Below are 23,163 nucleotides of genomic sequence, written 5' to 3' on the forward strand. Positions count from 1 at the left end.
GTTAATATGCATCACTGTAGAAGTTGTGTGTAGGAATATTTGGGACTTGATGGAAGATTTTCTTCTTCTTTCACTGCATTTGATTGATTAAGTTCTATTAGTTTTATAACAATATCACTGAATCCTTCCTTTATTTTTATGACCTCAGTTATAGTTCAGGAGCTAATTTCTTTAATGAATTATTAAGATAATTCCTTGAATTTCTATTCTTTGTTTCTATATTCGTCTAGTCTGTATTCTACATAGTTGTCCTATAGTGCTGTATCTAGAATATAAATCTTTTACATCTTTCAGTGATTCCTTATTTCTTATATTCTATTTGATTTGCCCTTCCTTATTTTAGTTTTTCTAGAAAACTCATAATCATCTTTTAATGTTCCATGTAAATATCTAGCCTTTCCACCTTTCCTAACCTCTATGGGCCTGAGTTGATTCATTCATTTATTTTAAAACATCTTATTCTTTCTTTGTGTTTTGGAATTTCTTTGTGAATGTTAACTTCTCAAACTCACAGACTAGGTCTTATTCTTCTATAAATTCTCCAAGCACAGTGCTTAGCACAGAGCAGTATCTGTTGAGAAAATAAATGGATCAATAAATGAGCATATGTATATATTTGTATGTATATTAAAATATTTATCATAGGAAAATTTAAAAATACACTCAGTATAGTTTATGTGACCTGCAATATAATTGTTAAATATTTTTTATATATAGACCAAGTTACGGAGTTGGATAAATACTAATTTTTCTGTGTATTTATAAATATTAAAATGCAAAAAGATGCTAAATAAGATAGTTTTTCATGTTATTATCAGGAAGACTCAACAATGTATAAAGGCAGCCACCAACTTTATATCATAGTGACACCTAGTGGTAATTGTATTGGTCTGTTAATATTTTTAGTATGTTATTTATTTGTTTATTTCTACAGTTTTATTTTATTATAAAATCCTTAGAGGTTTTCTTAAATAAATTTAAAGAGTTATTTTAAGACCTTGATTTTTCTATAAAATACTATCTAGTGTGTAGTAGTATGATCTTGAAGGTAGGAATTATTGTGTCTTTCTATGCCTATAAGATCTAGCACTGGATTTAACCTAACATACAGATATTTGTTCAATAAACTTTGTTGAATCAGTGCTGTCAGCAAAACATAGCCTTATTTTCATTTCTGAAATGGAAAAGAGGAAAATAGGTCTGTCATTAGTTTAACCATTTGCTTCATTTTCTTTTCCATTTTTAATCTTTCTTAAAACTGCTTTTATTATATTGGATGGCATTTTAGTTTAAATGAATCAGATTGAGTATGGAAAGAGTTAAAGCATTTAGCAAGTCCATTTTGAGCCTAAAAAGTATTTTAGGTTATTTCAAATCAGTTTTTTTTCCTGGAATCTATGAACTTCTTTCTAGTCTTGACTCTAAAACTCAGATTGTGTAATTTCTGGCACATGCCTTTACTTCTCTGTGCTCAGACACCCTTTATGAACAATAAACACCATATAAGTGAGGGTTTTTTGTTTGTTTTTAATGCATGTGAAAAGAGAAAGAATAGCAATCTTGTTTGCCTTATATGTTGTGAGCATGAAAAGACAAGAGGATAATTAAATAATTAATTTCCATCCGCAAATTGATGTATGGTCTCCATGACAACAATTGTGCACTCCCCAAATTATCTGTAAGATCATTTCAATATCTAAGCAGCATCTCAAATTGGGCCTTATTGTGCATAGTTTACTTATATTTATGCATTAGAAATGTGCCTTTAACTTAGTTTCACATTTCTAGGTAATATATTTTCAGTAAAATTTTTTTTTTTAAATAGAGGAGTATTTTTCTTTTTTCTCATTCTTAAGTCTCTGCTGTTAGCAGTTTGGTATAGAGTGTAAGGTTGCCATTTTATAAAGTCTTTAAGTTTTATTTAAAAATAGTTTTCCCAGGCAGACCCGGTGGCGCAGCGGTTTAGCGCTGCCTGCAGCCTAGGGCGTGATCCTGGAGACCCTGGATCGAGTCCCACGTCAGGCTCTCTGCATGGAGCCTGCTTCTTCCTCTGCCTGTGTCTCTGCCTCTCTTTCTCTCTGTGTGTCTCTATGAATAAATAAATAAATAAATAGCCTTTAAACAAATAAATAAAAATAGTTTTCCCCCTCAACTACTTTTATCATTCGTCTCATTTTTTATTGTCTTATCTTCAAGTCAAAAGAAGATCAGAAGTATATATTTATGTTTTCTAACATACTATTTTGTGCCATTTATCTTTCAGTCTTCTCTTCCTTTGATAATTCCCTATTATCTTCCTTCGAAAGTCTCTCAGATGACTTTTTTTCCTTTTTAAAGGAATAAAGCACATAGTGATGGCTCTAATAGTAAATAACACTTTACTTTCTCAAAGTCTCATATTTAGCAATTACTGCTGAAAATTAAGACATAAATCCCAAAAGACTTTTGTGTAATCAGAATAGATAATTTTATTATGGATGTTTGTTGATTACTTTGGGTTTAATATTATGCTAAGTTTTCAGATTATGCATAAAATAAGGGAATCCTCATCCCAGAATACTCCATTGTCTTAAACTTTATTTTATTTATTTTTTATGATAGTCACACTGAGAGAGAGAGAGAGAGAGAGGCAGAGACATAGGCAGAGGGAGAAGCAGGCTCCATGCACCGGGAGCCAGACGTGGGATTCGATCCCGGGTCTCCAGGATCGCGCCGTAGGCCAAAGGCAGGCGCCAAACCGCTGCGCCACCCAGGGATCCCCTGTCTTAAACTTTAAAGAGGGAAAGTAGATGTGGAAAATAAGGGCTTTTATCTATTCGTTCACTCACTCATTTGTTCATTTTTAAATACAGACACACACACATATAACCATATTACCTATTGTACATCAGCCACTCTGCTTGCAGTACTTGGTTCTTATACAACACTTAAAATAATACCGTGAGGCAGTCATTATTATCCCTGTTCCAAAGACAAATAAACTGAAGCTCGGAGAATTCCTAAATCACAAATTCAGTTTTAAACTGAATCTAGAACTCATGATCTTTCCAATTAAATAATTATTTCTCTTATGAAGTAGGTAGTGGTATAGGGATATTAAAAAGAAAGATTCAGCTTTAACTGGTGTCTTGAGGGTATGGGAAGGGAATAAATAGGATTGTGAGGGTAGTCAGGAAAGATTTCAAAGCGACCAACTTATGAAATATGAACCAAAATATGGTATGTGGACATAGTTGGTGAGTTTATTCTAGGCAAGGAAAGCATGGAAGCAGGAATGATAATGGGGTATCTGGTGGAATAATGAGGTATATTGCAGTCTTGAGCAGGAAGTTGGGGTTACAGTCCAGCTAGTTGAACAATTCACTTCAGTGGAACCTCTCCTTTTCCACTAGTGACAGATTCATGCTATGCTTCCTTCCTGTGATCCTATCTTAGTTCCTGCCTCTGCCCTTTTATACTCTTTGACCTACTATTTTCACATTACCTTGAGATAGCCAAAAACTATATCCCCACTTTATACTTGTGAGAACTGACAAAAGAAAATAAGCAACTTACTGATTCATGGAGATTAATGATTATGGAGGGATCTGTAAAAACTGTCTAGTACAAGTGGCCACAAATTAAGCATTATTTTCCATGTATTTGTCTTAGGGTCTTCTAGCGCATGCTTAGATACTTTTAGCAATGGAACTTATTAATTTTAAGACATTACTTCAATTGTCCAACTATGAAATTTTATAAAAAAAAATTTATACACCAACCACATACAAAAAAAAGAAGTATCAGTTGTATGTTTTTCCTTATTTTGAGTTGCCACCTGTAAACTCCATTCCTTTGACCTCACTCTTATTTCAGAGACAGATTTTACAAGTTAAATGTATTTTCTCAACAATTCTTCCGCTATTAGAAGACAGTACTGTTTTTTCTCTCATTTCTTCAGGCTAAACCTCTTTAGTTCATTCAACCATTGCATAGAGTTGTATTGAAATTAAAAAACATACTGTATGGGAATGCAGTGTATAAATTATGGTGACTATAGTTAATAATGTTGTATTTATATTTGCAAGAGAGTAGCTTTTAAAAGTTTTCATCACAAGAAAAATATAACTGAGGTAAGTGATATTAGCTAAACTTTATGTTGTGCTACTTATTTTGTGATATACATGTAGATCAAATCATTATGTTGTATACCTTGAACTAATAATTATATCTTAATAAAACTGAAAAATGCATACTATAGATGCTAGTTGTTCTTAGTCATATTTGCTGAGACATCACTTTCAGATAACTTTTCTATTTTAGAACTGTGATTCATTTTAGAAGGTCATTGCTGCACATACAGTGTGACACTTATATGAGTGCCCACCTTAGGTTGAGAGACCATGGTGATCTCTCCTCTTCCTTGATTGAAGCATGTCACTTTTTAAAAAGATTTTATTTATTTACTTGAGAGAGAGAGAGAGAGAGAGAGAGAGAACATAAGCAGAGGAGAGGAGGAACAGGGGGAGAGGCAGATTCCCTGCTGAGTATGAAGCCCAACACGCGGCTTGATCCCAGAACCTTGAGATCATGACCTGAGCCATAGTCAGATGTTTAATTGACTGAGTTACCCAGGCACCCCAGAGGCATGTCATTTCCTTTAGTGTAACCTTATATTAGTTTTTGGAACTACTTTTTCATGATGTTTCAGAGTCTCACAGTGAGATGGTGATTGGTATTACTCTATCTAACAAAAAAATAAATATAATCATGTCACTCCTGTGATTGAAAAAAATTTCATGTACCTTATCGACAGGTTAAAAAATAAAAACCAGATGATTATTTCAACAGATATAGAAAATATTTAACAAAATTCAGTGTCCAAAATTCCAAAATTGGAAACAAAAGTAGATTCCTCAACCTGATAAAAAAACATTTATAAAAATTCTACACCTAGAATACTAATGGTAAAAAGATTGAATCCTTTCACCCTAAGATTGAGAACAAGCAAGAATGTTCACTCCTACCACTTCTGTTAACATTGTTATTCAAAGCAACATTGTCATTCAAAAATGACAGAATAATCAATGTAGAAAGCCCCCAAGAATCTACAAAAAAGCTACTAGGAATAATTGAATTTAGCAGACTTATAAGATACAAAGTCAATATACAAAAATCAGTGATATTTCTTTACACTGCAATGAACAGTTGGAAACTAAAATTTAAAAAATACTTTTTTACAGTGTCATTTAAAAGACTTAGGGATAAATTTAGCAATAAATATGCAAACAAGACAAATTTAAAAACTAAGCGGAGTATTATCATATTAATGAATTGTAAGTCTCAATATTGTTAAAATGTCTCTTTTTCTCACATTACTCTATAAAATCAGTATAATACTAATAAAAATTCCAATTTTTAAAAAATAAAATATATTGATGGGTTGATTCTAATACTTAAAATAAAATGAAAATGGTATAGAATAGTTAAAACAATTTGAGAAAGAAGAAACTTGGATGTCTCCATACCACATTAAGACTGATTTTAAGACAGTAGCCATGGCAATATCTTTATTTTTTTTTGCAAAGAAAGATGGACAGGTAGGTCATTGAGACAGTGTAGGGAGTCGAGAAATAGACCCTACATTTACCTGGTCAGCTTTTTACAACTTGCCCAGTTAATTCAACTCTGTGGGGATAGTCTTTTCAACAAATGGACTTCCAAATGCATAATTGGACATCCAAATGAAAAAATACAAAAAACAAAAGTACAAAACAAACAAAAGTAGCAGCAATAGTGGTAGCAGCTTAACCCTTACACCACATACCAAAATAAACACCAAATAATTCACAAACCTAAGTGTAAGAGATGAAACTGTGGAATTTGTGAAAGAAAATATTTGTGACCTTGGGTTAGGCAAAGATGGTTTGTTTCTTCCCCAAATAAGACACAAAAAGTACAAACTATAAAAGAAAAATTGAAATACTGAACTTCATCAAAATTTATATATACTGCTCTTTGAAAGACTTTCATTTTTTTTTAAAAAAAGATTTTATCATTTGAGAGAAAAGAGAGCATGCAAGCAGGGGGAGGGACTAAGGGAGAGGCAGAGAATCTCAAGCAGACTGTGCTGATTTCGGAACCTGATGCACACACAGCGCAATCTCACCATCCTGAGATCATGGCCTGAGCTGAAACCGAGAGTTGGACTCTTAACTGACTGAACCACCCAGGCACCCTGGAAGACATTCATTCTTAAGACAATGTAAAGATAAGCAGAAGGCTTGGAGAAAGTATTTGCAAAACACACCCTTTATAAGGGTCTTGTATCCAGAATATCTAAAGAATTCTCAAAACTCAGTCTTAAGAAAGAATACTCAATAAAAAATGGGCAAGAGATTCTAACAGAAACTTTATCTAAGAAAATATAGGTAGAAAGCATCATGTGAAAAGGTGTTTAATACCATTAGTTTTTAGGGAAATGCAAACTAAAATCATAATGAGATACAACTAAACACTTGTTAGAATGGCTAAATGTAAAAGACTAAATACCAAGGCCTGGCAAGGATGGAAGGAACTTTCATATATTGCCATTAGGAAAGCAAAATAGTAGGAACACTTTTGAAGACATTTTGATAGAATCTCATCCACAGTGTCAGTATTTACCTGGGGCCACTCCCTAATACCATGCCCACTGTTTCTGTGCCTCCAGCCCCAGAGAAAACCCCAGTGGACTCATGTACCCCTCCCGTGGGTGGTCAAGGGTAGAAGCCTAGATGATTCCCTTTTATTCTTAAAAGGAAGAAGTGTACTACTGATTGTTGTACTGTGATTAGGGCCCTGCTGGGTCTCTACCTAAATTAAAAGAAAGTATAGCACCGATTAAAAGAGAGACTTCCAAGTCTGTTAGCCTCGATTTGAATACTTTTAAATTTTAAGTGTATTTCTTTGAACGTCTAACATTCCTGGACCCTAGCTTCTTTTTGGCAGAATGAAAAAGCATCTTCCTTTTTCTGGGTTGTCATGTATATGATCTGAAATAATACGATTTTTTTTAAATTTTTTTATTTATTTATGATAGTCACAGAGAGATAGAGAGAGAGGCAGAGACACAGGCAGAGGGAGAAGCAGGCTCCATGCACCGGGAGCCCGATGTGGGATTCGATCCCGGGTCTCCAGGATCGCGCCCTGGGCCAAAGGCAGGCGCCAAACCGCTGCGCCACCCAGGGATCCCTGAAATAATATGATTAAAAAAGCTTTGTAAATCATTAAAAAAAATTAAATTGAACAGTTTGCAGAGACCCTGAATGGCTGGGTTACAACAGATGATGCTTTGCAAGAACTTGTAGAACTCATCTATCAACAGACCACATCTATCCCAAATTTCTCTTACATGGGAGCTCGCCTCTGTAATTACCTGTCCCATCATCTGACAATTAGCCCACAGAGTGGCAACTTTCACCAGTTGCTGCTTCAAAGATGTCGAACTGAATATGAAGTTAAAGATCAAGCTGCAAAAGGGGCCGAAGTGACTCGGAAACGATTCCACGCGTTTGTCCTCTTCCTGGGAGAACTTTACCTTAACCTGGAGATCAAGGGAACAAATGGACAGGTTACAAGAGCAGATATTCTTCAGGTTGGTCTTCGGGAGTTGCTGAATGCCCTCTTTTCTAATCCTATGGATGTCAACAATTTGTGCGGTAAAATTACTGAAGTTGACAGGGTCAGTTTTGGAAGATGCCTGGAAGGAGAAAGGAAAGAATGATATGGAAGAAATTATTCAGAGAATTGAAACTGTTGTCCTAGATGCAAATTGCAGCAGAGATGTGAAACAGATGCTCTTGAAGCTTGTAGAACTCCGGTCAAGTAACTGGGGTAGAGTCCATGCAACTTCAACATACAGAGAAGCAACACCGGAAAATGATCCTAACTATTTTACAAATGAACCAACATTTTATACCTCTGATGGTGTTCCTTTCACCACGGCTGATCCAGATTACCAAGAGAAATACCAAGAATTACTTGAAAGAGAAGACTTTTTTTTCCAGATTATGAAGAAAATGGGACAGATTTATCAGGGGCTGGTGGTCCATACTTGGATGATATTGATGATGAGATGGACCCAGAGATAGAAGAAGCTTATGAAAAGTTTTGTTTGGAATCAGAGCGTAAGCGAAAACAGTATAGCTAAATTTCAACGTATCAGTTTTATAAAGCAGTTTAGGTTATGGTGATTTAGCAGAACACAGGAAAACAGGAAAATGTCACACTTATACCAAATTAAGGATGTTGAGTTATGTTACTAATGTATGCAATTTTAATTTTGTTTAACACTATCTGCCAAAATAAACTTTATTCCCTATAACTTAAAAAAAATTTATGTACTTGGGGTGCACAGCGGGTGTGGCTGGGCATGTGGGGTGTTAGGGCCCTGCAAACCCGAGGCTTCGGCTCCAAATGGTCAGAGGACCCGGGCTCCGCAGGCTCTATCTGGGAGGCAGGTGGGGCCTTCGGAAAGAAAGAGCAAGCTGAAGAGGAACGATACTTCCGAGCACGCACTAGAGAACAACTGGCAGCCTTGAAGAAACACCATGAAGATGTGATCAGTCATCATATAAAGGAGATTGAGAGTCTGCAGAAAGAAATTGAGCAGCACAAGAAGAAAATCAAAAATCTAAAATCTGATGATGATTAAATGCACACAGTTCCCATAGAATGGCTACATATCATCACCCACTTCTATGGAAACATAGTTCTGGTTTTATTATCTGTCTGTGTGCTGCCAACAGATTATAATAAATTGTCGTCAGTGAAAAAAAAAAGTAACATGTACTTACCATGTTTTCCATTATCAACATAGACTGTTTATGCTTTTATTCACTATTTCTTGTCTTCTCTTTTAATATCCTCTGCTAATAGATTTTATCTTCTGTTTCCCATTCAGTTCTTTACTAGATTTTCTTAAAATCTGTAACAAGTTCCCTATGCCACTCAATATACACGATTAAAATCTGGCACTTAAGAGAAAGCCTTTCAATAGATATTAGTTGCTTAGTTCACCCTTTGTTTATTGAGTCCTGAGATAGAAATTGTTTCTCTCTGTTTATAAATACTTCATTTCCAGTTACAGTAAAAAATTTATGAAACACAAAAATATGAAAAGTAAAAATTGTCAATAATTCTGTTTAACTGCAGTTAACATTTTGTTGCATTTATTTCCACATTTTGTTGCATTTATTTCCAGTTTCATTCTATGTCTATTGTATAAATTTATATTTTATAAAATTGATGCTTCATAATCAACTTTTTTTTTTACTTGTAGTATTGTATCATGATCATTTTCCATACTTTAAAATACTCCTGAAGTACAATTTTTAAAGCCTGAACAATGATATATTGGTTGGGTCACTTTTTTCCTGCTATTTGAGTTCCCTCCCATTCCTGATCTTTCACTATAATATGTTTCAGTGAATTTTGTTGAACCTCTGTGATTATTTTTCTTAATATAGATGTCTAGAGCTGCAAGTCTACCTGAGAGGGCACAACCATTTCCATGTTTTAGGCATATTCCACCAAATTATTCATTAGAGAAGTCTTATGGTTTATGCTCTTGACAGCAGTTTGGGATATTGAAACAAAACTCAAAGGCCTAAACATAAAGAGCTCAAACTCTAAAACTCTTGTAACAAAAAGCTTCATGACTTTGGGTTTGGCAATGATTTCTTACGTGTGATACCAAAAACACAGAAACAAAAGGAGTAAGTGAACTGGACTTCATGAAAATTAAAAACTTGTGTGAACCAAGGATTATATCTACAGAATGAAAGGGCAACCTACAAAATGGTAGAAAATACTTCCAAATCATATATCTGATAAGGGATTAGTATCTGGAATATATAAAGAACTACAGTTCACCAACAATAAAATTCACAAACAATCCAATTAAAATTGTTCCCACCACAAAAAAAGAAGTAATTGTGACCTGATAGAGTTGTTACAATGATAATCAAATTGCAGTATACAGATGTGTCAAATCATACATGTACACCTTAAACTTACACGTTATAGGTCAATTATATCTCAATAAAAAATAATTTAAAAAAATAGGCAAAAAAGACTCCACCCCCAAATTGCTAGAATTGATACAGGAATTCAACAAAGTGGCAAGATACAAAATCAGTGTACAGAAGTCAGTTATATTTCTGTACACTAACAATGAAGCAGAAGAAAGAGAAATCAAGGAATTGATCTGATTTACAATTGTGCCAAAACCCATAAGATACCTAGGAATAAACCTAACCAGAGAGGTAAAAGGATCTATGCTCTGAAAACTTTAGAACACTTATAAAATAAATCAAGGAAGACAGAAATGGAAAAACAGTTCATACTCATGGATTGGAAAAACAAATATTTTTTGTTAAAATGTCTATGTTACTCAAAGCAAACTACACATTCAGTGCAATCCTTATCAAAACACCATAGACATTTTTTATAGAGCTGGAACAAATAATCCTTAAATTTGTATGGAGTCAGAAAAAGAAAAAGACCTCAATTAGCCAAAGGAATGTTGAAAAAGAAAACCAGAACTGGAGGCATCACAATTTCAGACTTGAAGGTGTATTACAAAGCTGTGATCATCAAGATAGTATGGGACTGGCACAAAAATAGACACACGGTTTAGTGGAACAGATAGAGAACCCAGAAATGGACCCTTATTAACTCTATGGTCAACTAATCTTCAACAGAGGAAAAAATGTCAAATGGAAAAAAGTCTCATCAACAAATGGTGTTGGGGAAACTGGACAGCAATATGCAAAAGAATGAAACTGGGCCACTTTATTACTTCATATGCAAGAATAAACTCAAAATGGATGAAAGACCGAAATGTGAGAAAACCATCAAAATCCTAGAGAAGAATGCTGGTAGCAAATCTCTTTGACATTGGCTGCAGCAGCTTTTCTTTTTTCTAGACACACCTCCAAAGGCAAGAGAAACAAAATAAAAAATGAACTATTGGGGCCTCATCAAGATAAAAAGCTTTTGCGTGGCAAAGGAAACAGTCAACAAAACTAAAAGGTAACCTATGGAATGGGAGAAGATATGTGAAAATGTCTTACAGGTAAAAGGCTAGTATTCAAAATCTATAAAGAATTTTTCAGACTCAACACCCAAGAAAAACAGATCCAGTCAAGAAATGGGCAGAAGACGTAAAAAGGCATTTCTCGAAAGAAGACATTGAAATGGCCAGCTGGCCAATGCTCAGCATCACTTGGCATCAGGGAAATACAAATCAAAACCACAGTGAGATACCGCCTCATGCCTGTCCGAATAGCCAAAATGAACAACTTAGGAAACAACAGATGTTAGTGAGGATGTGGAGAAAGGGAACCTTCTTACACTGTTGATGGGAATTCAAACTGGTGCAGCCCTCTGGAAAACAGTATGAAGGTTTCTCAAAAAGTTTTAAATAGAGCTACTCTATGACCTAGTGATTACATTATTAGGTGTTTGTCTAAAGGTTACAAATACAGAGATTCAGAGGGGCACATGCAACCCAGTGTTTATAGCAGTAGTTTCCACAATAGCCAAAATATGGAAAGAGCCCAGATGTCCATTGATAGATGAATGGATAAAGAAGTGTGTGTGTGTGTGTGTGTGTGTGTGTGTATACACAATGTATATACAATTGTATATATATAATGTGTATATATAATGGAATATTACTCAGCCATCAAAAAGAATGAAATCTCACCATTTGCAATGATATGGATGGAACTAGAGGATATTATGCTAAATGAAATAAGTCAGAGAAAGACAAATACCATTAGGCATTCACTCATATGTGAAACTTAAGACAAAGCAGATGAACATAAGGAAAGGGAAGGCAAAATAAAATACTATGAAAACAGAGAGGGAGACAAACCCTAAGACTCTTAACTCTAGGAAACAAACAGAGGGTTGCTGGAGGGAAGGTAGATGGGGGGATGGGACAATTGGGTAATGGGCATTGAGGAGAACACTTGAAGTAATGAGCATCGGGTGTTGTATGCAACTGATGAACCACTGGATTCTACCCCTGAAACTAATAATGCAGTATGTGTTAATTAAATTGAATTTAAATAAAAAATTTAATAAATTAAGTTAGGAATAAATAAAAATGAAAACAGAAAGAAATGGGCAAAGGACTTGTAGAGATTTCTCCCAAGAAGATGTACAGATGACCAGCAAGCACATGAAAATAGGTTGAACATCGTGAATCATTAGGGAAATGCAAATCAAAATCAAAATGAGATACCACTTCACACCTATCAGGATTACTATTATCAAAACAGTAGGGAAAAACAAGAGTTGGTAAGGACATGGAGAATTTGGAACCCTTATTCATTGCTGGTAGGAGTATAAAATGATGAAGCCACTGAGGAAATGGTATGGCGACTCCTTGAAAAATTAAACATGGATTTACAATATAATATATTAATCCCACTTCTGAGTATATACCCAAAAGAAATAAAACCAGGGACATTTACAGAAGAACACAAGAAGTAGAAGCATCCTAGGATGCTTGGGTGGTTTAGTCAGTTAGACATCTGACTCTTGACTTTGCTCAGGTCATGATCGTGAGATCAAGCCCTTTGTTGGGCTCTGTGCTCAGTGGGGAATCTGAGATTCTCTCCCTCTGCCCCTTCCCCTCACGCAATGTGCTTGCTCTCTCTCACACTCCCTCTCAAATATTAAAAAAAAATAATAAAAAGAAAAAGCATCCCAAGGGACCATTGGTTCATAAATGGATAGACAAAATGTGATATATACATGCAATAAGATATTCAGCCTTAAAAATGAATGAAATTTTGCAGTATTCTACAACATGGATGACAGTTGAAGACATGCTAAATGAAATAAGCCAAACACGAAAGGACAAATATGTATTATTCCACTTACAGGAAGTACTGATAATAGTCAAATTCTAACAAGTAGAACAGTGGTTACCGGCGGTGGGGTGGGGTGGGGTTGGAATGGGGAGTTATTGTTTAATGGGCACAGAGTTACAGTTTGGGGTGATGGATATGTTCTGGACATGGATAGTGGTGAAAAGAAAAAAAAGAGCTTTGCTAGTTTGGAAATAAATGATATCTTGATTTCAATTCACTGTTCTTTCACCACTAATGAGTTAATAATTCACCAGGTTTATTGGCTCTTTTATATGTGAGTTTAAATGTTTCTACGGACTTAAAAATTTTTATTTATAGGACTATAAATGAGATTATCATTTCATTATCTGTTTTGTAGATCTTTTCCCAATTTACATTTTTATTTTATTGTGCTTTTGGAGAGAAGGAAGTTTTTTATTTTGATGTTATTGAACTTCTTTGTAGCTTTTCCTTTTATGTTTGTAATTAGGGATCCCTTTCCATTATGATTTATTCAGCTTTTGGATTCTTCAGAGTGCTAAACTTAATGCCTTACACTTAATAGAAACAACATGGATATGAGGTTTTAGATCTGGAAGCCCTTAGAGGCCATTTAGTTTAGCTGCTTTTTATTTTACAGATAGGAAAACTTAAAACTCAGGAGGCTGCTCTGCTGTGGTCCCATAGTAGTTAGTAGACCCCACAGTAGACGGTGAATGTCTTTTGATGTTCAGTCCAGTCTGTTTTACACTAAACCTAAAACAATTTTCTTGTATGAATGGCAAACACAGATTGTCTTTATTCAGGCAAAGGCTCTATAGTACAAGAAGCAGAGAGGTAAATAGCAAATAGTCACATGAAAATTACTTGATAATCCTTATTGACCAGTATGCTTCATAGATGACTAGAAATTTTGCTCCCTAAAAACTTATTTTATTTTTTTAAAAGATTTTATTTATTTATTCATGAGAGACACACAGAGAGAGGCAGAGACATAGGCAGAAGGAGAAGCAGGCTCCCTGCAGGGAGCCTGACATGGGACTTGATCCCAGGACCCTGGGGTCACACCCTGAGCCAAAGGCAGACGCTCAACCACTGAGCTCCCCAGGTGTCCCAGAAACTTATTTTAAATACATCTCTTTCTTATTAATTATAACCTTTAGGTTTCTTTCAACATTCAGGGAACATTGATGTTTGCGGGAAAATAAGGATTTATGCCTTTTAATCTCACAGACACAACATTAGCTTTTAGAGTAGTCTGATAGAGTGTTTATATGCATTATTAGGTGTAATTTCAAGTTCTTGTAGGACGCAGTGACCCAGTATAAGTAATCTCATAAAGATGAGCGGCATTTTCTAGAATCCTTTTGTCTCAGAACCCCTAAATATCCACATGTCTATTATTATTTTGATAATTATATTTGTTACATTAATGATATTTTTGTTCAGATTTATATGTTTGAGCAAGTCATGCAGGAACTGCATCTTTGAATCTGTGAGGACAGAATGTGGTATAGAGGGAGAAGCAATGGAGCATTGCCTTGTAGTCTTTGCCATTAAAGTCCTCCTTGTTCTTGGGGAAGTCATATTTCAAAGCAGTTTTATTTTTATTTTTTTTAAGATTTTATTTATTTATGAGAGAGAGAGAGAGAGAGAGAGAGAGAAGCAGAGACACAGGCAGGGCGAGAAGCAAGCTCCATGCAGGGAGCCTGACGTGGGACTTGATCCTGGGTCTCCAGGATCATGACCTGGGCCAAAGGTGGCACTAAACCACTGAGCCACCCGGTCTGCCCATCAGAGCAGTTTTAAACAGCCTCTGAGATGGGTTCTTTCTAGTCTTAAAAGTCTAATGTGCTTCTTCTTCTGATACAGAATCTTAATCTGATTTTCCTCAAAATAATAGCTTTCATAGTTCAAGTGAATATTTGTAGGCATTATAGCTTAAAATGTTTGAAACAATGAAGTGATTGGAATTACTAAAAGATTTCTGACTTACAAAAATACCAATGAAATAAAGGGGGAAGATATTAAGTTTTGAGGATTGTGCTTGGGAAAAATGTGATTTATTATCAGACATTTTGTTTCTTTTGGGTGATGGGTTTGATTTCCTTATTGTGTCTACTGAAACAGGCTAATCATTTTTCCTTTGGGGGCAGTTTTAACTTTTTGGCACCACCTTGTGTTGTCATTTTTCAACTTTAAAAAATGGCAACAGGTGGCATTACAAGTGTCATTAATATGAAATGTATTCATAGCTTTTTAAAAAGTTAATGTGGAATTTGAGGCCCAGAGAAGGCCTATAATTTACTTTAATAATAGTTACTTAGTGATCAAACTGGGATAATGCTTTTTATTTTAGTGATCATAGCACTGCAAAAATATGCTGTATTCTACTTGGATATTATTAATACAGTCCCAGTATCCAATTTTCACTACACATTTTCCTCTGTAAAGAGGAAATAATCGGAGTGTATTAACAACCATGTTTTAATTTGCTTTGTATTGATAGAATCCACTTTTTCTTCCTCCCATATTTAGTTGCCTTTACAAATTATAAGGTTTAAAACTACATATTCCTTCCAAATGAACTTGAAAGAAAGTAAATTCTGTAGGCGGTATATTTGTTAAAACTTTGGAATCTGAAGGAAGATAAAAACAACTATATAAAATATCTGTTTGTTAGGTATTTAAATGGCAAATAAAGTGTTTATAAATCTATTTATAGTTTATTGTAGTGCAGCAGACTAAATGACCTCTTGCCAATTATTTCTCTGTTGACCAGGCCAAAATCTGTTTAGACTGATTGCTGACTAATGTTTGAGGTAGTCTTTTTTTTCTTTCCTTTTTTTTTAGCTTTCTTTTCACAGAAACTGGAAAACTAGAGAAATGTTGCTGTTAAAACAAAATAAAAGCAAAATGCAGTGCCTAGGTGGCTCAGTCAGTTGAGTGTTTGACTCTTGATTTTGGTTCAGGTCATGATCTTATTCTTAGGGTCCTGGGATTGAGCTCTGCATTAGGCTCTGTGCTCAGCAGGGAGCCTGCTTGAGAATCTCTCCCCCTTCTTCTGACCTTCCCCCCACTCTCATGTTGTGTGTATGTGTCACTCTCTCAAATAAATCTTTTTAAAAAAGAAAGTGGGATGCCTTGGCTGGCTCAGCGGTTGAGCGGCTGCCTTCGGCTCAGGGTGTGATCCCAGAGTCCTGGGATCGAGTCCCCACATCTTGGCCTCCTGCAAGGAGCCTGCTTCTCCCTCTGTCTATGTCTCTCCCTCTCTTTCATGAATAAATAAATCAAATCTTTAAAAAAAGTAAAGATAATTGTACTTGTAGCAGTATTTGTAAAATCCTTATTGATGTATAGAACAAATTATTAGATGAAATAATTTATGGTTCATGTTAATATAAAACCACATGAATACAAATCATCATAATTTCCAATGTAAAGGTAAGCACTAATTTGTAAAACAGAATTAATATGCCTAATAGTAGCTGAATATGCTTTCATGAGTTACACCTCTGATTGGTTAGTTTTTATGAAACTTTTTTCAAACCTATGAAAACACTGGGATTTTTGTTGCCAGTAACTTTGAGAAATAAAAATAATAAGAATTTTCTATTTCTGCCCCTGGAGGAATAACTGGTGTGGTGCCTACTGAAAGTACCCATAACACTGGACAAAATATATGAAACAACTATCTTTAGGTATTGGACAACAGGCAATGTAATAGGGCTATGATTCCTGCATAATGGGAAATAAATAGGTCAGCTCAATAGTTTCCTCTGATTTCTGCCTAAAGGAAATTTCTAGACCATTGTTTACAGAAAGGGAACTCAAGCAGTACCTAATAGTCTTGTTGAGATGGGGAAAAAAAAATGCTTAGAGATCCATGATGCTGAGATGACTGGAGTCTTCTGGGCAGAATATTAGAGAGAAGGGAGCTGCAGGAGTAAAACTCCAGAAGTCTGGATTGTGCTCCCCTCAAATCTTCAGCTGAATAGTAATCTGCACTAAGTTGAACAATTTCTTGAGCTCATGGGTAAGGTTAGGAGACTATTAATTTCCTTCCAGCCAGAGGAGACACTGTTAAACATATAGGACAGTTAGTAGAGGCTCCAGAGGAATATTTTCTGTGTTAGTAATTAAAACTGAGAAATTTTAAAAATATTCAATAATTAGTAAATAACAAAAGAGAATTCATTACATGTTGATATAAATATAATTCTTCATGAAAAATAATTAATTTTCCAAAAAAGGGAGCATTGTTTTACATTTTTTGAAAATTTTCAGTGTCTACTTATTATAGAAGACAGTTTGATTCTTAGATCTGCTACTTTATTCATTCTGTTGCAATATTTCTATTGGAGTATGTGAAGAAAATGGTGTCACCGATGTATAATTAGAGAAAAGAGAAGTATCATAATAGCCTTTTCAGATAATATTCTTACTGCTTTACTTGATATTCTTATTTGCTCCTACAACCAAAACCTGGGGAGTGATAATTTCTTAAAGGTTAGTGGCAATGTAAAATCTGAAACCACATCAGCAGAATTTTGGTATTGTTGTATTAAAATTCACTGGAATATTCAGTTTAGTGTATGATTTTGTAAAATCTATGAAATAGTCATTTGGAAAATATTGGTTCACTTAGAGCAACCACGTATTAGTAGATGGCATTATATCAGTAAATCACATTTGTTAATATCACTGATCTCACAGAAAAGTATTTTAAGTATGGGGAAGTCGTAGAGCTCATAATGATACATAAAAATTTTTTAAAAATTTGCAATTTAGTTTGAAGGCTCAAATTTTGTCATTGACAAAAAATTGTCATTTGTTTTCCTTGAATTGATGGGCTTACTTTTTTCCTTTTTAAGAAAATGTCAAGTCTGAATAACATGGCTTGATGTCATTTGCTTAAGTAAAAATGGTGTTCTGTGAAAAAAGTTTGCTTCACAGTGTAAACATATCCTTTTCCTCAGAAAAACCACTTACTTAATATGTAGCAGAAATGCCTTATGAGTACTTCCAATTTCATCATACATAATATTAAAAGCACCAAGATTTAATAAAAATATTTTTTGTTATTTCATGGCTTTTTTTAAATGCAAGTATTTTGTGGTTAAGGATACAATACAGTGACTACAATGTCTACTAGTTCAGCTTAGCATCACTACTTTTAATTTTTTATTATTTATTTCTTTTGAGAGAGAGCAAGAGCAGGGAGCAAGGGCAGAGGAAGAGAGTTGTTAAGCAGACAGTGGGTGGAACATGGAGCCCAACATAGGGCTCAATCTCATGACCCTAAGATCACAACCTGAACCAAAACCAAGAGTTGGATGTTTAACTGATTGTGTCCCTGGGTGTCCCTACTTTTTTTTTTTTTTTTTTAAGATTTTATTTATTTAGAGATCATGCAAGTGAAGGAAGGAGCAGAGGGAGAGGGAGAAAGAAAATCTCAAGCAGACTCTGCACTGCATGAGGAGCCTGACATGGGGCTTGAACTCATGACCCTGAAATCATGACCTGAGGCAAAATCCAGTGTCAGACACTTAACCAAGTCACCCAGGTGCTCCTTAGCATCACTCCTTTGATTTGTGGTAAAGTACCAGCAGTTTTACTTAGCATTACTTCTGTACAATCAGTCTCAAGAAATCCCTGGAGTCTGTGAACTATACTTTTGAGAATTGCTGCTTTATATCCACCCTAAAAAGTGTTGTAAAGGAGTCTAAAAAGGATCAATCTGATATGTGTAAAAATTGAAGGCCTGTCAGAATAAACTTCTACACTCTTCAAAGGCAAACCACTAAATATAGACACTCATTGATGTAATTTTCATGATGAATGATATTTAGTCAAAAACTAGTAAACATGAGAAGTAGCCAAATGTAACCCATAACCTGAAGAAAAATTTGAAAATAAAAGTACATCAATGGTAAAAATAATAGAATTAGGAGATGAAGATTTAAAAGCAATTTTATAACTATTCTTAAGAGTTTAAAGGAAATCTAGAATGCAATGAGGAAAGAAATGAAAAATACTGAAAATTGTCCAAATGGAGATCCCAGAGTTAAAATATAACATCTGCAAAAAAGAAAATTTACCCAAAAGGAGTTGAGAGGTTAGATACTGGTGAAGAAAAGATCAATGAACTTGAAGACATAGCAATAAAAAAATTGCAAAGTGAAGTACACACAGCAAAAAAATATTTTCTATTTGTGTTTTTGTTGTGTGTAGGAGTAGGGGTGGGTGTGGAATGTTGTGTGAGTGACTCTTGGGGTACATGGAGAGTAGTCTAATGTATGTGTGGTTAAAGTTCCTAAACTAGAGGGACTAGTTAGAAAGGGGGAAATTTAAAAGAAATAACAGAAAAATACCCAAATTTCATGAAAAATATATACTCACAAATATAAGCAGCTTGTGACTCCATCACGAGTAACTCAAAGGAAACCATATCAAGGCATATCATAATAAAATTGCTAAAAATGAGTAGTACAAAAAATTTTAAAGTAGAGGTGAGAAAACAGACACATTGCACATAGGAAACCACTTAAAAATAATGACTGTAGACTTCTTATCAGCAGTGCAAGCCCAGAGATAATCAGTGATAGTTTTAAGTGCTAAAGAAATAAAATATTAATGCTATATCCAACAAAAGTATCTTTCAGAAACAAAGACTTAAATAATTTTTCCCTCAAAAGTTACAAGAAATGTTAGAGGAAGTTCCTTAGATTGAAAAAAAAAAAATAACAGGTGGAAAATTAGATGAACACAAATAAATGAAGAACACCAGACATTGTAAACTTTGTACATATGAAACTTTTTTTATTTTTAATTTTTAAAAAAGATTGACATTTGAAAAGTGAAAGTAATTGCAGTATATTGGGTTTATGATTTAGATAGAAGTAAATGTATAAAAACAATACCACAAAGAACAGGAAAGGAGAATATGAGTATACTTTTGTAAGACAAGTCCTATATTATTTGAAAGCAGACTTTGTGAAGTTAAAAATGCATATTGGGGCACTTGGGTGACTCGGTTAAGCGTCTGACTCTTGATCTCAGAGTCATGAGTTCAAACCCTGTGTTGGGCTCCCCACTGGGCATGGAGTGTACTTAAAAATTAAATAAAAATTCAAATTGTAAATCCAAGAGCAATCACTGAAAACATTGAAATGCAGATTATAGTTATTAAGTCAAGGGCTAAAATGAAATGGAATACCTAAAAATAATAAATTCAAATGAAGGTAGAAAGCGACCATGAAAAATAAGATAGGATGAATAGAAAACAATAGGACCATAGCTATAATTAATATAAATATCTCATGTTTTTTTGTTTATTTTTTTGTTTTTTTTGTTTTTTTTTAGATTTTATTCACTTATTTTAGAGGGAGTATGCACATGTGCATGCACATCTGGGGAGAGGCAGAATCTTCGGGAAAGGAAGAGGGAAAGACTCCCAAGCAGACTCTGTACCAAGATAGGAGCCCTACACAGCTCAGTCTCTCGACCCAGAGGTCATGACCTGAGCAGAAGCCAAGAGTTGAATGCTCAACCAACTGAGCCACCCCGGCACCCCTATCTCACATTCTTATTAGGAGGTAGAGATTGTGAGACTGGATAAAAAAGGAAAACCAAATATATATGCACAAGAAACTCAGTTTAAATATAAAGTATAATATTAAAATATATATAGGAAATTACTAACCAGGGTATGAAATGTTAGTAACATGTTATTGTATTACAATATTAAATGAGGTAGACTAGACAATGAATATCATTAAGTCCAAATGGAGACATTTTGTGATGAAGATGGCAACTCATCACAGTCATCAAAAAGACATAGTATCATAAATGTGTATAGGTCTAGTAACAGTTTGAAAGTGTATGAAACAAAAACTAATAGAACTGAAATGAGAAATGGAAAAATCCACAGTGGTAAATGGAGATTATAGCACTCCTTTCTCATAGTAAATGTTCAGAACAATAGCAAATATGAACAACATATCAACAACCAATTTGACCTATTTGAAGTATGTAGACTACTCATAATCACAGCAAAATACATATTCTTTTCATGGGCGATGTGTGCATTCATTAAGGCAAAAAATATACTCAGCCGGTTAAAAAATCATGTGTGGTATGTTCTCTGACAATAGTGGAATTAACAGAAATCAAGAGTCTGGAAAATCCTGATATATTTGGAAATTAAACAACATATTTCTAAATAAACCATAGGTCAAAGAAGGAATCACAAAAGAAATAAAAATATTTTGAACTAAATTAAAATGGAAACATGGCATACCAACATTTGATGCTGACAGAGTGGTATTGAGAGGGACATTTATGGTTCAAATTCTTAATTATAAAAGAAGAAAGTTTTAAAAGCAATGATCAACACTTCCACTAAGAAATGGGAAAAGTATCCCCTCCCCTCCTTCCACTTATATTTACAGGATTTACTGTTACTCCTAAAATAGCTAAATAAACCACCAAAAATGCTTAGAAAGAATACTATTAGGAATAGTATCTGCGCTTACAAACTAGATAGGAAAACCTCATAATTCATGAAGCTTGGATAGAGTATGCAAGGCTTTTTTGCCTTGGTAATGGGGAATAATTAGCTTTAGATTCATTGCTACTTGGTGATACTCACTGACATCTTAATAGCAAGACCCAAGCACAATGAACTTTCCAAGTAACTTACCTGCATCTTAGAACAAAACCAAAGTATATTTATAGGAATAAAAAAAACATTTAGTACTCATCAGTGTAAAATTTGTAGTGTCTGGCATCTGTTAAAAATTGCCAGGCATTCAAAGATGCAGAAAAACTTAGCCCATAATGAAGAGAGAAATCAAAAAACAATTCAAAATTGACATAAATTTTGGAATTAGCAAGTAAAGGGATGCCTGGGTGGCTCAGCGGTTGAGCATCTGCCTTTGGCTCAGGGCATGGTCCCAGGTCTAGGGATCGAGTCCCACATCAGGCTCCCCACAAGGAGCCTGCTTCTCCTTCTATGTCTCTGCTTCTCTCTGTGTCTCTCATGAATAAATAAAATCTTCGAAAACAAACAAACAAACAAACAAGGAATTAGCAAATAAGGACATTAAAATAGTTTTTATAACTCTCATACTTACATTTAAAAGAGGAAAAGGGTGTAAAAAATGTGAGCAGGCCTGTGGTTGCCTTGGTGGCAGAGTTCAATAAACTGGGGTTTAATGCAAGATGGTATATGAGAATGATGATGTGAAAGAGGCCATAAGAAGGCTTCTTGAGAACCTTTATAACAGGATGTTTCGCATTAAGAGAGCACTGGCCCTGACTTTGAGGCAGCAGATATTGCCTACAGAGCAGAGGACAAAATATGAAGAGGATAAATTATTCCTTGAACCATATCTGAAGGAAGTTATTTGGTAAGGAGAAGAATGGGAAAAGAAATAATCATGGATTTGAAATCTGTGGTTGCAGCTGTCCTACAAATATTTTTAAGAAGTTGGGTAAACATGAAACATGCAATTTAGAGCAATTTGAGCTGCAAATGTGTTACTTTAAACAAATGTATATTGTAATTATAAAAATAAAAAAGAGGAAAGGTTTAAAATTATAAGTCATTGAAAAAAATGTTAAATGTTAAAATGACCCAAATTGAGTGTCCAGAGATGAAGACCATGATGTGTGAGATGAAAAATTTACCAGATGGGATTAACAGTTTAGACAGTGAAAAAGAAAAGATTAGTAAATTTGAAGACCTCACAATAGAAACCACTTTAGAAAAGAGTTTGGCAGTTTCCCACAAAGTTATTATACAGTGTCCAGTCATCTTCTAGGTATTTACTCAAGAGAAATTAAAGCATATCTATCAAAATGTTTTCATGGCAATTTATTTGTAAAAACACCAAACCGTAAAAAACCCCAAATGCCCATAAACCATTGGATGGATAAACACATTGTTGCATATTTATACAATGTAATACTACTTAGTAATAAAAGAACTGGACTGTTGTTACATATAACAATGTGGGAGAATCTCAGATTAGTTTGAAAGAAGCCAAATTGAACAGATGTATTCTGCAATTCCATTTATATAAAATCATAGATAATTCTAACTAAGTCATAGTTAAAGAAATCAAAGCAGTTCTCTGAGGATGAAGTAAGGATAGTGTAGAGGAATTACCAGGGAGCATTTAAAAAAAAAAAAAAAACCTGAAGGGGGTGATGGATAAATTTACAACCTTGATTAGGATGAATTTCACTTTTTGGATATATTTGTCAAAAC

General features: G+C 34.5%; 1 protein-coding gene and 1 pseudogene across 5 annotated transcripts in view; both read left to right on the forward strand.

Moving 5' to 3' along the window:
* FAF1 (Fas associated factor 1) overlaps positions 1-23,163 on the forward strand; it is a 461,294-nt gene that overhangs the window by 155,314 nt on the left and 282,817 nt on the right. The window lies entirely within an intron of this gene.
* LOC112914923 (polyadenylate-binding protein-interacting protein 1 pseudogene) lies at positions 7,262-8,355 on the forward strand (annotated as a pseudogene).

This window comes from Vulpes vulpes, chromosome 10, assembly GCF_048418805.1.
Source record: "Vulpes vulpes isolate BD-2025 chromosome 10, VulVul3, whole genome shotgun sequence".
NCBI lineage: Eukaryota > Metazoa > Chordata > Mammalia > Carnivora > Canidae > Vulpes > Vulpes vulpes.